Here is a 13,933-nt window from a genome sequence, read left to right as displayed (position 1 = left end):
TGCATTCTATGTCTGTGAGCACCAAATCCACAAAGAGCCAATACATACCGTATTCATAAATATTTAGAGCTTATAAGTGGGATCATTTCATTCAGGTCAGTCATCTCATCATTCTAAGGTCATAAATATCTTCTATATTGAGAGACGTAGCTGAAGGAAACACTGGGAAGTACTTGTCTTAATTTTAAAAGAAAATTTCATGCTCAAACAAGCAAGGACCACATGGAACAACTAAAATAATCCTGAAAAAATTTATACACACACACACACACACGCATACACATATAAACATACTTACATATGAAAAGTTTTCAGACAGTGGACATGAAGAAGCACTGGAATGTGACCCTTGAGTGATGAGAAGCAAATGAGAATGAGCTTGACCACTGCCCTGACTCACTGCTTGGAGGGCATTCCCAGCCCCTGCACAGGAAGGGGGAACCCACAGGGAGCCTCGTGGTCTCCCTTCATTGAGGAGTGGGCTTTGTGAGTCCGTGGAGTCCAAGGCACCTAGAACTCACAAAGCAAAGTCCTGCAGAGAAGATGGTGTTACAGAGAAAAAGGTCCAAAACTCTGCAAAAGGTCCTCCTGGAGTCTTCAACACAGTACTAATCAGTGCGTATGAATGAAGAAATTACTGAAAAATAAACAAAGAACAACCCAAAGTGAGCAAAAGGAACAATTTCAGGAGTTCATGCAGGGTCAGAAATGCTCACCCCCACACCCACCAGAGTGCAAAACCTGAATCCCCAGAACAGTATATAGAGCATTAAGGAGGTTACTGCCCCAGGAGGGGAGCAAAATGAGCCCTAAACTGAATGTCTCTCTGGTCTAGCACTAACAGAGCTTAAAAGAAAGCTTCAAAAATATCAAAAGGCCTCCAAACGAGTTAACTGCATCCCAGAACAAAGCTTAGGGATATTGAGAACATAAAAATATCTGGGACCCAATAAAGTAAAATTCATATTGTTTGACTTCTAACAAAAATTACCAAGAATGCAAAGAAAGAAAAAAAAAGCATGCATAATGTGGACTGAAAGATCATGCCTCCACAAAATTCATATGTTAATGTCTTAATTTCCACTGTGATAGTATTTGATCCTTTGGGGAGGTAATTAGTATTAAAAGAGGTCCAAAGGTAAGACCCCAATCTGATGCACCTGGAATCCTTGTCAAAGGACTAGGACACATTAAAGAAATTGTGCTTGCTCAATCTCTCTCTGCCTCCTCTCTCTCCCCATCTCCCCTCTCGGTCTTGCCCCAGATGCACAGACTATGGAAAGGATATGTGAAACAAAATGCTACCAGAGCTTTAACCTGGACTTCTAGCATCCAAAACTCTGAAAAAATAAAATTATTTTGTTTAAGCAACTCAGTCAGCGTTATTTTATCAGGGTTGCTATGTCTGACTAAGATACCCATAAGAAGAAGAAAGATCAATCATTAGAAACAGAATGAAAAACAATCTTATGGTTGTTTTGGAGGAAGGGGGTGGGTAGGGATAAATTGGGAGTTCAAGACTTGCAGATACTAACTACTCTATATAAAAAAAACAACAAGTGTTTTCTGTATAGCAAAGGGAACTGTATTCAATGTCTTGCAAGGGCCTAAGATGATAGAGAATATGAAAATGAATATACGTGTGTATATGGATGGCTGGCATATTATGCTGTACACCAGACATTAATGTAACATTGTGAAATGAATATATTTCAATTAAAAAAAGACAATCACCTGATGGGGTTTTTTCTGTAGACCTACATCATTGGAAGTGTTTCACAGAGTAACTTTGTGGTTTCCTTTCCTCAGAGAACTGCATGTTAGATCTGTGGGAAAGAGCTACAAGACAGAGCTGCTAAATAAACTATGAAAATACAGAAAAACTTTTGTATCTTCTGTATTATCATATCTCAACAATCAGCACTGTTCCAGAGTGTGATGTGTGTGATTTGAACTTAATTCATGTTTACAAAGTCTTGAAATCTCAGAACCAGGCAGATCCATCTTCCCTGACCCCAAATATGTAACAGTCCTAAAGTAACCTGCATGAGGATACTGGATCCCAAAGGTTACAAGTGAGGAAAATTTGAAGTGTGTCCGTGTTCTACTAGGGATCAGAGAAGCTCAACTAAAAGAATTATGGACTGAATGACAGGAAAACAGTTGATTGAGCAAATATTCTTTTTTTAATTATATATTTATGTTTATTTCTGCTTTGCCTTTTTGTTATTGAGTTATAGCCAGTTTACAATGTTGTGTCAATTTCCAGTGTAGAGAACAATTTTTCAGTTATACATGAACATGCATATATTCATTGTCACATTATTTTTCATCGTGAGCTAACACAAGATCTTGTACCTATTTCTCTGTGCTGTACAGTGTAAACTTGTTTATCTATTCTACATATGCCTGTCAGCATATAAATTTCAAACTTGAGCAAAAATTCTTTTTGAAAGGGCTATCCAGAAGGTTATGACAGAAACATAAGAGGAAGTAAGGGGATGGGCAGTGGAAGGAATTAGAACATGTGAATTTCTTAAAAAGTTTACTGAATTACATAATTTTGCCTATTACACAATATAAAAGAAAAACATTTTACATTTAAAATAAGAAACAGAACTAGAAATATATTTATGGCAGAATTATTTTAAAAAGGATCCTAGACGGCTAATATAACCATACTTAAAGATGGTAGAAAAAATATTAAGCATGCTAAGTAAACAGACAGAACACATAAGAAAGGTTCAGGCCAAACCTCTAGTGGTAAAAAATACAATTTCGAAGAAGAAAAATGCACAGGAATGTATTAATAGCAAATTAGACATTACAGAAAAAATATTGATCAACTTGTTAATATGATAACAAAAGATAGGCAAAAGGAAACACAAGAAAAGTAGGCTAAATAACTGAACAGCATAACAGTGAGCTGTGTGAGAACTTCTAGCAGACTAATACATGGAAAATTGGGGTGCCTGGGCAAAGTAGCAGGCAATAAATAAAATATTTGAAGAATAATGACCTGAACACCATAATGCCCAAGGCAACATACAGACTCAATACACTTCCTATCAAATTACCAATGACATTATTCACAAGAGCTGCAAACAAAAAGAAAAATGTTAAAATATGTATGGAAACACACACACAAAAAAAACCCAAAGAGCCAAAACAAACTTGAAGAAGAATGGAGATGGGGGAACCATGCTCCCTGACTTCAGACTATACTACAAAGTTACAGTAATCAGAACATTATGGTCCTTACACAAAAACAGACACATAGATCAATGGAACAGGATTGAAAATCCACAAGTAAACCCATACGATTATGGTCAATTCATCTATGACAAAGGAGGCAAGGATACACAAGGGAGAAAAGACAGTCTCTTCAATAAGTGGTGATGGGGAAACTGGACAGCTACCTGTAAAAGACAGAGGTTAGAACATTCTCTAACATCATATATACAAAAATAAACTCAAAATGGTTTCAAGACTTAACATAAGACCTGATACTATAAAAGTCCAAGAGTAAAACACAGGCAGAACACTCTCACACATAAATCACAGCAATATATTTTTTGAACCAGCTCCTGTGGTAATGGAAATAAAAGCAAAAATGAGCAAATTAGATCTAAGTAAACTTAAATGCTTTTGCACATCTAAGGATACCATCAAAAAAAACAAAAAGTTAACATACAGAACGGGAGAAAATGTTTGCAAATGCTGAGACCGACAGGGGACTAATTTAAAAAATACACAAACAGCACATACAACTTAATATCAAAAAAGCAAGTATCTTAATCTAAAAATGGGCACAAGAGCAAAACAAGCAATTCACCAATGAAGACATACAAATGGCCAATAGACACACGAGAAATTGCTCAACATTGTTAATTGGCACATAAATGCAGAACAAAACTACAATGAGATGTTACTTCACATCAGCTAGAATGACTATCATTAAAATGTCTGCAAACAATAGATGCTGGAGAGGGTGTGGAGATAAGGGAACAATCCTATGCTGTTCATGGGAGTGTGGATTGTGCAGTCACTATGGAGGACAGTATGGAAGTTCCTTAAAAAGCTAAAAATAGACTTACCATGTGATCCAGCAATCCCACTCCTGGGCATAAACCTGGAGTAAAATAAAATTCAGAAAGACACCTGTACCCCAATGTTCATAGCAGCACTATTTACAATAGCCAAAACATGGAAACAGCCTAAATGTCCATCAACAGAAGACTGGTTAAAGAAGATATGGCATATACTTATACTTTCATATATACATACAATGGAATACTACTCAGCTAAAAAAAAGAATAAAATAATGTCATTTGCAAGAACATGGGTGGACCTGGAGATCATTATTCTAAGTAAAGTAGGCATGAAAAAGAAAGAAACATACACTATGATATCATTTAAATGTGAAATCTTAAATAACAAACAGGATAAAAATGAACTACTTATTATTTATAACTTGATGATTGATCACTTGAATATGTGTAAGGATATTTCACTGTCCTTTATGATCAAGTTACTGCATTTTTTTGATTCTTATTTAGTGGTTGGCTTTATTCACTTCTTAACTATGTAGAGTTAAAAAGCTAAAGCTCTAATCTGTAGTTAAAAACAATGTTCAGTGCATATATGTAAACTATAAATATGTGCAGAATACTGCATATATGTACATACATGAAATATATTCCATATGTGCAAATTGTCATAATTCTACCTAATAAAACTGAATAATGATCTTTTTATTTGGTTTTATGTTTGTAACTTTGGGCGGAAGTAATTAGGTTTGTCAATTTATTTACGTTAATGGCGGTACTGGGGATTGAACCCAGCACAACATGCATGCTGATAAGCACACGCTCTACCACTGAGCATAGAACTTTATTCCTGAGAAGAGGGAAAGCAGGGAGGCACGCCTGATGACTGCCTGAGCTTAGTGCCAGAAGGCAGGTTCCAAGCCGCAGCACAGAGAACAGGAAACTCAAGAGGATGACAGTCACACTGAGTTGAGGGGTAGAGATCAATACTCAGGGAGGCCAAAATGGCTGGATTTGGCAGGACAGCCTCTCTTGGAGGAGCGGGCAGCACAGAGGGTCCCTAGAGTCAGGTTGATTTCTGATCTGTGTAAGAGGACACCATCTAAATTCAGGGGAAACAAGTTTATATTGTAGAGCACAGTGAGCTATATTCACTTCCTTGTAGTAACTTATGTTGAAAAAGAATATGGAAATGAATGTATGCATGTTCCTATATGACTGAAGCACTGTGCTGTACACCAGAAATTGACACAACTCTCTACACTGACTATAATTCAGTAAAAATAAGTTTAAGAAAATCAAACAGAAAACAGTTGGACAAAGAAGCCCAGAGCTCATACAGAACTAGGAGTCGTTAATGGCTCCACCAGCAAGAGTGGAAATAATTCCCAAAACACATGGCATCACATAAAATCCTCAGGAGAGCACTGCGGGGAGCCGCTCGTGACGGAGGGCTGCCGAGCACAAAACTTGGGCGTAAAACCCCAAAGTGCAGGGCGCCAGGCTCTGAGATTGAGGCTGCCGAGCACAAAGGTTGGGCCTAAACTCCCACAGTGCGGGGCGCCCGGCTCAAAGGTCAATTGAGTCAGAACAATCTCTGTCCTGCCACCCCTTTTGCTAAAGAATGCACCAGGTGCGCCTATGCCTGAGGAAATATCCTTGAGCTACTAAGTCACAAAGGACCTTCAGAGGGAGAGATACAATCGGCACACAAATCAGTAATCTTTTTAGAGAACAATCACCTGAGCTAAATATACACGAGTCACGATGTTAGCCTAGAGGAACAATGTCTTAGCTTATCATCTTGGTTCCAGGAACTCTTAATCTTAGTTTTACAAGAACTGTAAACAATAATGATGTCTGTAACAATATACAAGTTAATGGTTTTAGTACACGCCTTAAAACAATACCTTTGCCTACAGGCAGGAATGTATGAGCTAATGGGTTAAAATCATATAAATTGACTGCAAGAAATAAACTCGTCGTCCACTCTTGACCTAGCGTCTTGCGGGCTAGAGTGAGACCCTCTCAACCCCAACTTGTCTTGTCTTGCTGTCTCTTTGTTACGTCTTTCCTTTTCTCAGTCCTGCAGCACAGATTTCTGGACCTGATCGATTGTCGGCTGGCTCCGACAAGGGGGCTGGGGGTTCAGCGGCTGCGGTGCCGGCTGAGGGGGCTGAGACGGCGGCGGCGGCCGTGCCTGCTGAGGCGTCATCGGCGCCGGTACCGGCTGAAGCGGTGGCGGCTGCGGTGCCGGCTGAGGGGGCTGGGGGTTCGGCGGCTGCGGTGCCGGCTGAGGGGGCTGGGGGTTCGGCGGCTGCGGTGCCGGCTGAGGGGGCTGTGCGGGCGGCGGTGGCGGTTGAGGGGGCTGGGCGGTCGGCGGTGGCGGTAGAGGCTGCGGTGCCGGCTGAAGGGGCTGAGGCGCCGGCGGTGCTGGCTGAGGGGTCCGAGGCGGCGGAGGCTGCGGTGCCGGCTGAGGGGGCTGAGGCGTTGGCGGCGGCTGCTGGAAGGACTTGAGGGACTCGAAGGCCTTCACCATCTTTTCCAGGGTCGCCATGGCGGCCTCCCGCCACGCGGGGACAGCCCCCGGAGTCGCCGATCCGACCGGCGGCTCCGGTCAGCAGCGGTGGCAGTGAACGGGGCTCGGGGCCGCCAGCAGGTGCGGACCCCAAGCGCGCGGCCATCTTGGAGCCGTTCAGACAGTCCCCGCGTCCCTGCGTCCTGCCACACTCGGCCGGTGGGGCGAGGCCGGGCCGCGGGATTCACAGCCGGAGGCAGCGGCTTCCGCCAATGGCTGCCTCGCTCGCCCCTTGGGCTCAAAGAGCCGCCACGGCTGCTGGAGTTACTGCCGTTCTTCCCGGCGAGGGACGGGGGGTACTGCACGGGGATCGGGAGGGCGGTTCGGGGGCGGGGTTGCAAGGCACGGCGAGGAGGGTGGGGAGGGCGGGTGACTTGTGATTGAGGGTCTCTCTCGGCGAGGGGCGTCCCCGGATGACGCATAGCATGTGGCAGGGAGGCCGGGCAGTGGGCTGGGAGTCCAAGACCCCTGCGGGGCGCTTGCCCACCCCGCGGCGCGGGCGGAGGGCCGGCTCGCCGGACAGCCTGCTATAATATGTTGACTGTTACATATTTGGCCTTACCCTTGTTAGTAGCCTCAAATCACTCCTTGTTCACCTTCAGGATCATTACCATAGATATACTTCTTACAACCCTCGTACTTAACTATGTTCCCTCATGCTACAGGGGCATGCACATGCTATTCTCACTCTTAGAAATAATCTTTTACAGATCAATCCCCTACTCCCCTCAAGGGATTTGCCTATCTAATTCCAATCACTCTCATTGCTCAGCTAATTTGTGAATTCATAAAGCCCATTACATTAACATAATTCCTTAACACCATGTAATTCTCCTTTATCACAATTATTAAAGTATACTTTATAATAACGTAAAAACTCTTCCATGCATGAAGGTTGATATTCAACAATTAAGTTCACTGTATGAAGTTGTAAGTACATATACTGTATATTATGAAAAATGTTAAGGAATTACATACTATAGTTAAATTCATTCATATTTTTTCATAGAAATATGGAAATATTTATTCCAAGTTGGATCATCACTATATGTGTGTGTGTAAATATGTATATATCTTTCATCCTTCATTCACATTATAAGTTCTGATAAAATATTGCCACAAATTAACTTTTATACCAAGGAAGGACAGAAGGAAATGGAGGGGTTTTAGAACTCTTGAGATTGAGACATATTAGATAAAAACTCAGATCTGTACATTTGTATATGATAATTATTTTCCTGAAATTATATAAAAACGCATAAAGAAAACTGAAAGCTAAATATAAAATTATTTACTACCCAAATTTGAGGTTAATTTATATCTTCAATTGATATGCATTTTTTTAAATTTAATACTACACTGTTCCATTGCTATAATCAAATTCATAAACAGAAAACTATATATGATATATAATCCTCTCACCATTTATAACATCTCTGAAAGCATTTTTGAAGTAGAATATTCTATATTTAAAGTTTTTATCATTAGAAAGGCTTTGAATATTTTAACACTATTAGATTTAATTTACTTCATCGTATTATTTTTTCCAATACATGTGAAATAATATCTTATATGGTTTTGATTCATTCTTTAAGTAGTTTGTTAACATTGTGTAATAAGTGAATTCATGGAATATTGTTATAGAGTTAGACATTTTTATTTGAAGATGTCATCTTTTGTAGTATAATAATAAGGCCATTATTGTAGGAATGTGAAGGAGTTAGACATTGCTTTTAGTAAAATCATCACTCTAACGGGCATATTGGCAATAGCAGCATGCGGTTAAGATCATGTCAATTTTTTGTAAATCTTTAACAAATTCTGAAATCACTCTGGTTGCTTGCAAATTTATAAAACACAATTACTTAGTGGAAGAACAAGGCTGTAGTCAGTGCATGACAAAGGAATGCTGCTTAATAAATAAGTGAGAAGAATTAAGTTTAATTCAAGGAAAGCAGCATTCTTAAAATATTTTGAATTGATTCGAGAAACAGATTTTATGATTATTTAGCAAAGCTTATATAGACATTTATGTGTGTGTGTGTATCCTTCATCTCTGTATCAATTCAAATAAGATTTTGCCAAAAAAATAAATTTTAGAGCCAAAAAACCCAATCAAAAAGAAAGAAAAGAAGAGGGAAGGAAAGCAGGAAGGCAACTTAACATCAAAAAATTTCATCATTATTTAGAGTAAAGATCTATATCAACTAAACATTTGTATTGTGACCTCCACATTCCACTTAAACTTATGCCATTTACCTACAAATATAAGCTTTTATTTGCTTCTACAATAAATAATACATAAATTTAATGAAACTGCAGCTCAAAAGACGGAAATAGCATTAGAAATTCAGTCATCCAGTGCAGTAGCTAAAGCATGGGTATGACCTGACTCTAAGCAATCAGAGAACAACCAAGAAAATGTGCCAAACTGTTGGATATCCAGACTTGTTCCCAGGGCAGGGAAATAGGCCTATCAAGATAAGTAAAAGAATATACCATGTTTAAAGCTTAATTATAATGCAAAATAGATATATATCTATATCTATTTCAAAATGTTAAATTTAAAAGTGGACCAAAAAAAAAAAATTACTTCTATAGAGAAAACAAAGAATAGCCTTGTCTTTTTCTATTAAAGACTGACTAGCCACCAAATATTATGGAAATAGCTATAAAGCTTTAAGAAAAAATATTATAATTCTATAATTGTGTTACCACTAATGTTGTTATGTTCGTAGTTAAGCCAAAGTAATACCAAGACATTCAAAGAATCAGAAGGAATGGTAACTATATATTTATCCTAAAAAATAAATATAAATACTAAGAAAAGGATACATTTTTTAAAATTTAAGAAGTACGATATGATTATATAAATGCTATGTTAAAGGGTTTTGAATCTACAGGTAGACAAAATAAGGATCACGTCTATTTTGAAAATATTTCAAAATAAATGCCAATAAATAAAAGTAATTCTTAAAATGATACTTCCGTCTAACTTGTTTGATTTTGTAAATGCATGTTACTTTATATCAATTTGCATTATTGATTATTATATGGTTAATAACACAGATACAATTAAAAGAAAATTATAAAAAAGTTGAGATAGCAAAAGTAACTTTCTTTTCTAATATTTACAAATAAAAGATTTAACAGTGAATTTTTATCAATCATAAGTCTTTATATTTTAAGTATAATATAAAATTATAATGGAGAAAAAAGTAAGCAAAAAATGATTCAAATAAAAATGTTAAGGGGAATAATCGTTTATAACATTTGCCATCTACCTCTGCTTGGTACTATAACCAATCACAAGCCACTGTAGCCGCTGACCTCCAACACTCCCTAAAAGTTCACAGTGGAGATCAGGAATGGAGCACTTTGTGCTGTGGGAAAACTGACAAAATAGAGCTTCAGATAGATGTTTTCAGGAGAAGATTTTATAAGCCCCAATTCTTGCATCTCCTTATATCTAGAAGAGCACAAAATTCATTAATGGTGACGTCTGCTCCTCATAACTGGCAAAAGAACTCAATGTGTGTTTGATTGCACGTAATCCCCTTCACTAAAATTACATATATAATATTGAATTTCCCCCTGCCTCTTCAGAAAAGGTCCTCAGAGCCATCTGAGGTGCTGTCTCCTAGATTATAGTCCTCATTTTGCCCCAAATAAAACTTAATCCACAACTCTCATGTTATACAATTTTATTTTAGTAAACAGCATGTATATTAAAATAGTTCAAAACATTGATGTAACAATTGGTGAAAAGATACCTCTGCCTATATAATTTCAAATTGAAATAAAAAAATAACTGGGCCACCATGATAATGAATCTGTGTAAGGAGAGACATTTTCAGCATGATGAAAAGAAGATAAATCACTCTAAGCTTAAAACTATGCATCTGGACAAATTAGCAGTTGTGAGAGTAATAACCAAATATACTTCTAGAAATAAAAAGGATGAAAAAAAATTTACACCCAGACATCTTCACAGAGAGAATTTCTGGAGGATGTACTTCAGCCCAGTCTGCTTGATGATCCATGAACTGGTCCAACACAGACGGGAAGGAGACCATAGAAAGAAGCAGAGCCCTGCAGCTTAGTGGGCAGCAGGTTTTATCAGCAAGATAACTTAATTATGAGACTTGTCTTGAGCAGCCACAAGAGTCTCCCTGCAACCCCACCAGAATCTTAAAAGTTTATATAGAAGCCTTAAAATACTGTCCGATGGTCTCGGCAACAAGCACATTACTGTCGCAAGGCTGAGTACTTGGTGGGACTTCTGCAGGGAAGGCAAGCGAAACACATTCCAGTAGTCATGTCCTCTTGATGATCCCTTCAAGACTGATCCCTATCAGGTATAAGTAGTGGAAAAAGAAGAAAAGGAAAACAGAGTTAATGACTTCTTGGATATGTAAAACATTTTAAAATTTCTGTGCAAAATTTATAATTAAAATAATGAGTATATTTTTAATGATAGCATTCTGGAAGTCTCTATATCAAAGATTAAATTTAGTTAATTATGGGCTTGTGAGTAATATTTTTTCTGTTTCTATATTTCATAATCTATATTATTCACTAAAGATTTTTAAGAATTTAATTACAAAGTTAAAATCATTTCAAATGTATAAATAAAGAGATATTAGAATGGTTATTTTAATAGAAAAATTACAGTGTGAAGCATTAAAAACAATGTAACAACATCAGTAAAGCTGAGTAATTATATTTCTTATGGTTTTCACAAATAAAATGTTACTTTGTTATTAATAATTATATTTACAGTCTTTGAAAACAATCAGGGATTCTCAATATAGAATGTCTAATGTTCATAAAGCAAAATTGTGTGCATAATTTGATTCTAGGACAAAAATATACATATATATAATATACACACACATAATACTCAGGAATTACATACAAAAAAGAATGTTTAATTCTTTATTTGTTACATTACAGTAAGATTTGATTACATTTTTTATTTGCATTTCTAAATTATGAAACATTTGATACATACAGGTTATGATTATAAAATATTTATCCATTACTCTACCACCGAAACTGAGAAATAAAACATGACATTTCCAATATATTTACCCTTGCTCATTTATGTTGCTTAAAACTAAAACTGATATAACTACATTTTATAATAATAGGTATTTCTTTCTGGTGTTTCTTTTTCTATATTTTTATTTTCAATAATTTTTGCAGCATGTTTAAGTGTTCCTCTTGCAAATATCCTAGAGGTTTCCCCCAAATATCTGAGAATTTATGCATTTTAATGTCTTTTAATAGGGAAATTGACTTAATTTAGGCTTATCCATATGTATTATTGACTAATTTATTTATGACTTTATTTTGTTTTCCACATATAACTTTGTTCATTAATTTTCTTTTTTTTTTGAGTGACTTTCTTTTGTTTTTCCTTCAGATGTGTTTTTCAGGCATTAAACACCTCATTCATTATACCACTGAAGATAATTTCATTTATTTCATACTTGTATAATATTTTGGCCTTTTCTAGATTTTAAAATTCAGGATGACTTTTCTACAAAACATACATTTCAAGAAGCTGTCTTCTAATCCAGTTTTGCCAATATTATATAAAAAACAACCTGTTTATTGTTATTTTCTGATAGTTATTATTCTATCCTACACAAGGATAGTTAAATTTTTTCTAATTATATATTTTATATATATTTTCTACTTTATATCAAGAAAATAGTCATGTTAACTGTTTTTTATATTATAAGTTCATTATGGTATTTTGCTCCATCTTTGGAAATTAGTTTCTGCTATTTAAAGGATTATCTAGTCCATATTTTGACTTTGTTCACTTTACTTTTTGATATAGCACCAAAGGCATGATCAATGAAAGGAATAATTTCTAAGCTGAACTTTAAAAAAAATTACAATTTGTTTTCTTTGCAAAGACATTGTCAAAAGAATGATAAAACGCCACAGATTGGGAGGATGCATATTCAAAAGATATATCTGATAAAAGGCTATTAGCCAAAATATACAAAGAATTCTAAAAAGCTCAACAATAGAACATTAAACAACCTGATTTAAAAAATGAGCAAATTACCTGAGCAGATACCTCACCAAGGATGATGACAGATAGCAAACATACGAAAATATGTTCAGCATTGTATGCCATTAGGAAACTACAAATTAAAACAAGAAGATACTACTACATACCTATTAGACTAACCAAATGTAGAACACTGACAACACCAAACATCCTGCCAAGATGTAGAGCAACAGGAACTCTTACTTATTGCTGATGGAAATACAAAATGATTAAAACAGTTTGGAAGGTAGTTTGGCAGTTTCTTACAAAACTAAATGTGCTCTTACCATAAAATCCTTCAAGTCTACTCTTTACAGTTTACCTAAAGGAGCTGAAAACTATGTCCACATGAGAACCTACACAAGGATATTTACATCAGATTTATTTGTAATTATCAAAACATGGAAGCAACAAAAATATCCTTCAGTAGGAGAATGGATAAACCATAGAACAATCAGACAAAGGATTATTATTCAGTGCTGAAAATAAATGAGCTATTAAGCCATAAACAGATAATATAGATCCTTAAATGTATAATGATAAGTGAAAGAAGCCAATCTACAAAGGCTATGTATTATATGATTCCAACCTCATGATATTCTGGAAAAAACAATACTATGGAGATAATAAAAAGATGGAAAGTTGCTAAGTGTTATGAGAAAGGGAAGATTGATTAGGTAAAGCATAGAGGATTTTTAGGGCAGTGAAACAATTGTGTGTGGTACTGTAACAGTGGATAAATACCATTGTACACTTGTCCAGACACATAGAGTATTCAACACCAAGAGTGAGTCCAAAGGTAATTATGAGTGATTATAATGTGCCAGTGTAGATAAGTATATATTTATATATGCTGCTGGGTCCTATAGATCCCAGGACATGGGCTTTCTCTGGGAAGAATGATTGTTGCATCAGGGTCTTGGTCCTCTCACATATGTAGATATAGGGTAGACTGACAAAAAAGAATGTCTGGATATTGAGAAACTCAAAATTAAAGTGAGAAGATTTACAATAATAAAAACCAACTAATCCCTTGAAGATTTCTAGATTAATTAGACAAAAAAGAACAGGGAGGATTTTCTTACAGAGTTTCCAACCTTTGTCTAACAATTTGTACACCTCACAGAATATATATTTTTAAATGTACATATAAAAATGACAAAAAATAACTATATATTAAGTCAGAAAGGAAGTGTCCACAAATTTCATGATGCTAAAGTTGTACTATTTTCATAA

General features: G+C 36.4%; 1 non-coding gene across 1 annotated transcript; it reads left to right on the top strand.

Annotated features, from left to right (window-relative positions):
- The first annotated feature begins 1,722 nt into the window (after positions 1–1,722).
- LOC116278499 (small nucleolar RNA SNORA18) lies at positions 1,723–1,852 on the top strand. The gene has a single exon (XR_004187829.1). It is a non-coding gene; the product is annotated as a small nucleolar RNA SNORA18 (small nucleolar RNA).
- Positions 1,853–13,933: the final 12,081 nt, after the last annotated feature.

This window comes from Vicugna pacos, unplaced genomic scaffold (genome assembly GCF_048564905.1).
Source record: "Vicugna pacos unplaced genomic scaffold, VicPac4 scaffold_19, whole genome shotgun sequence".
In the NCBI taxonomy this organism is placed as follows: Eukaryota; Metazoa; Chordata; class Mammalia; order Artiodactyla; family Camelidae; genus Vicugna; species Vicugna pacos.
Note: the sequence above shows the minus strand (reverse complement) of the source record. Positions and strands in the feature narration are given on the sequence as shown.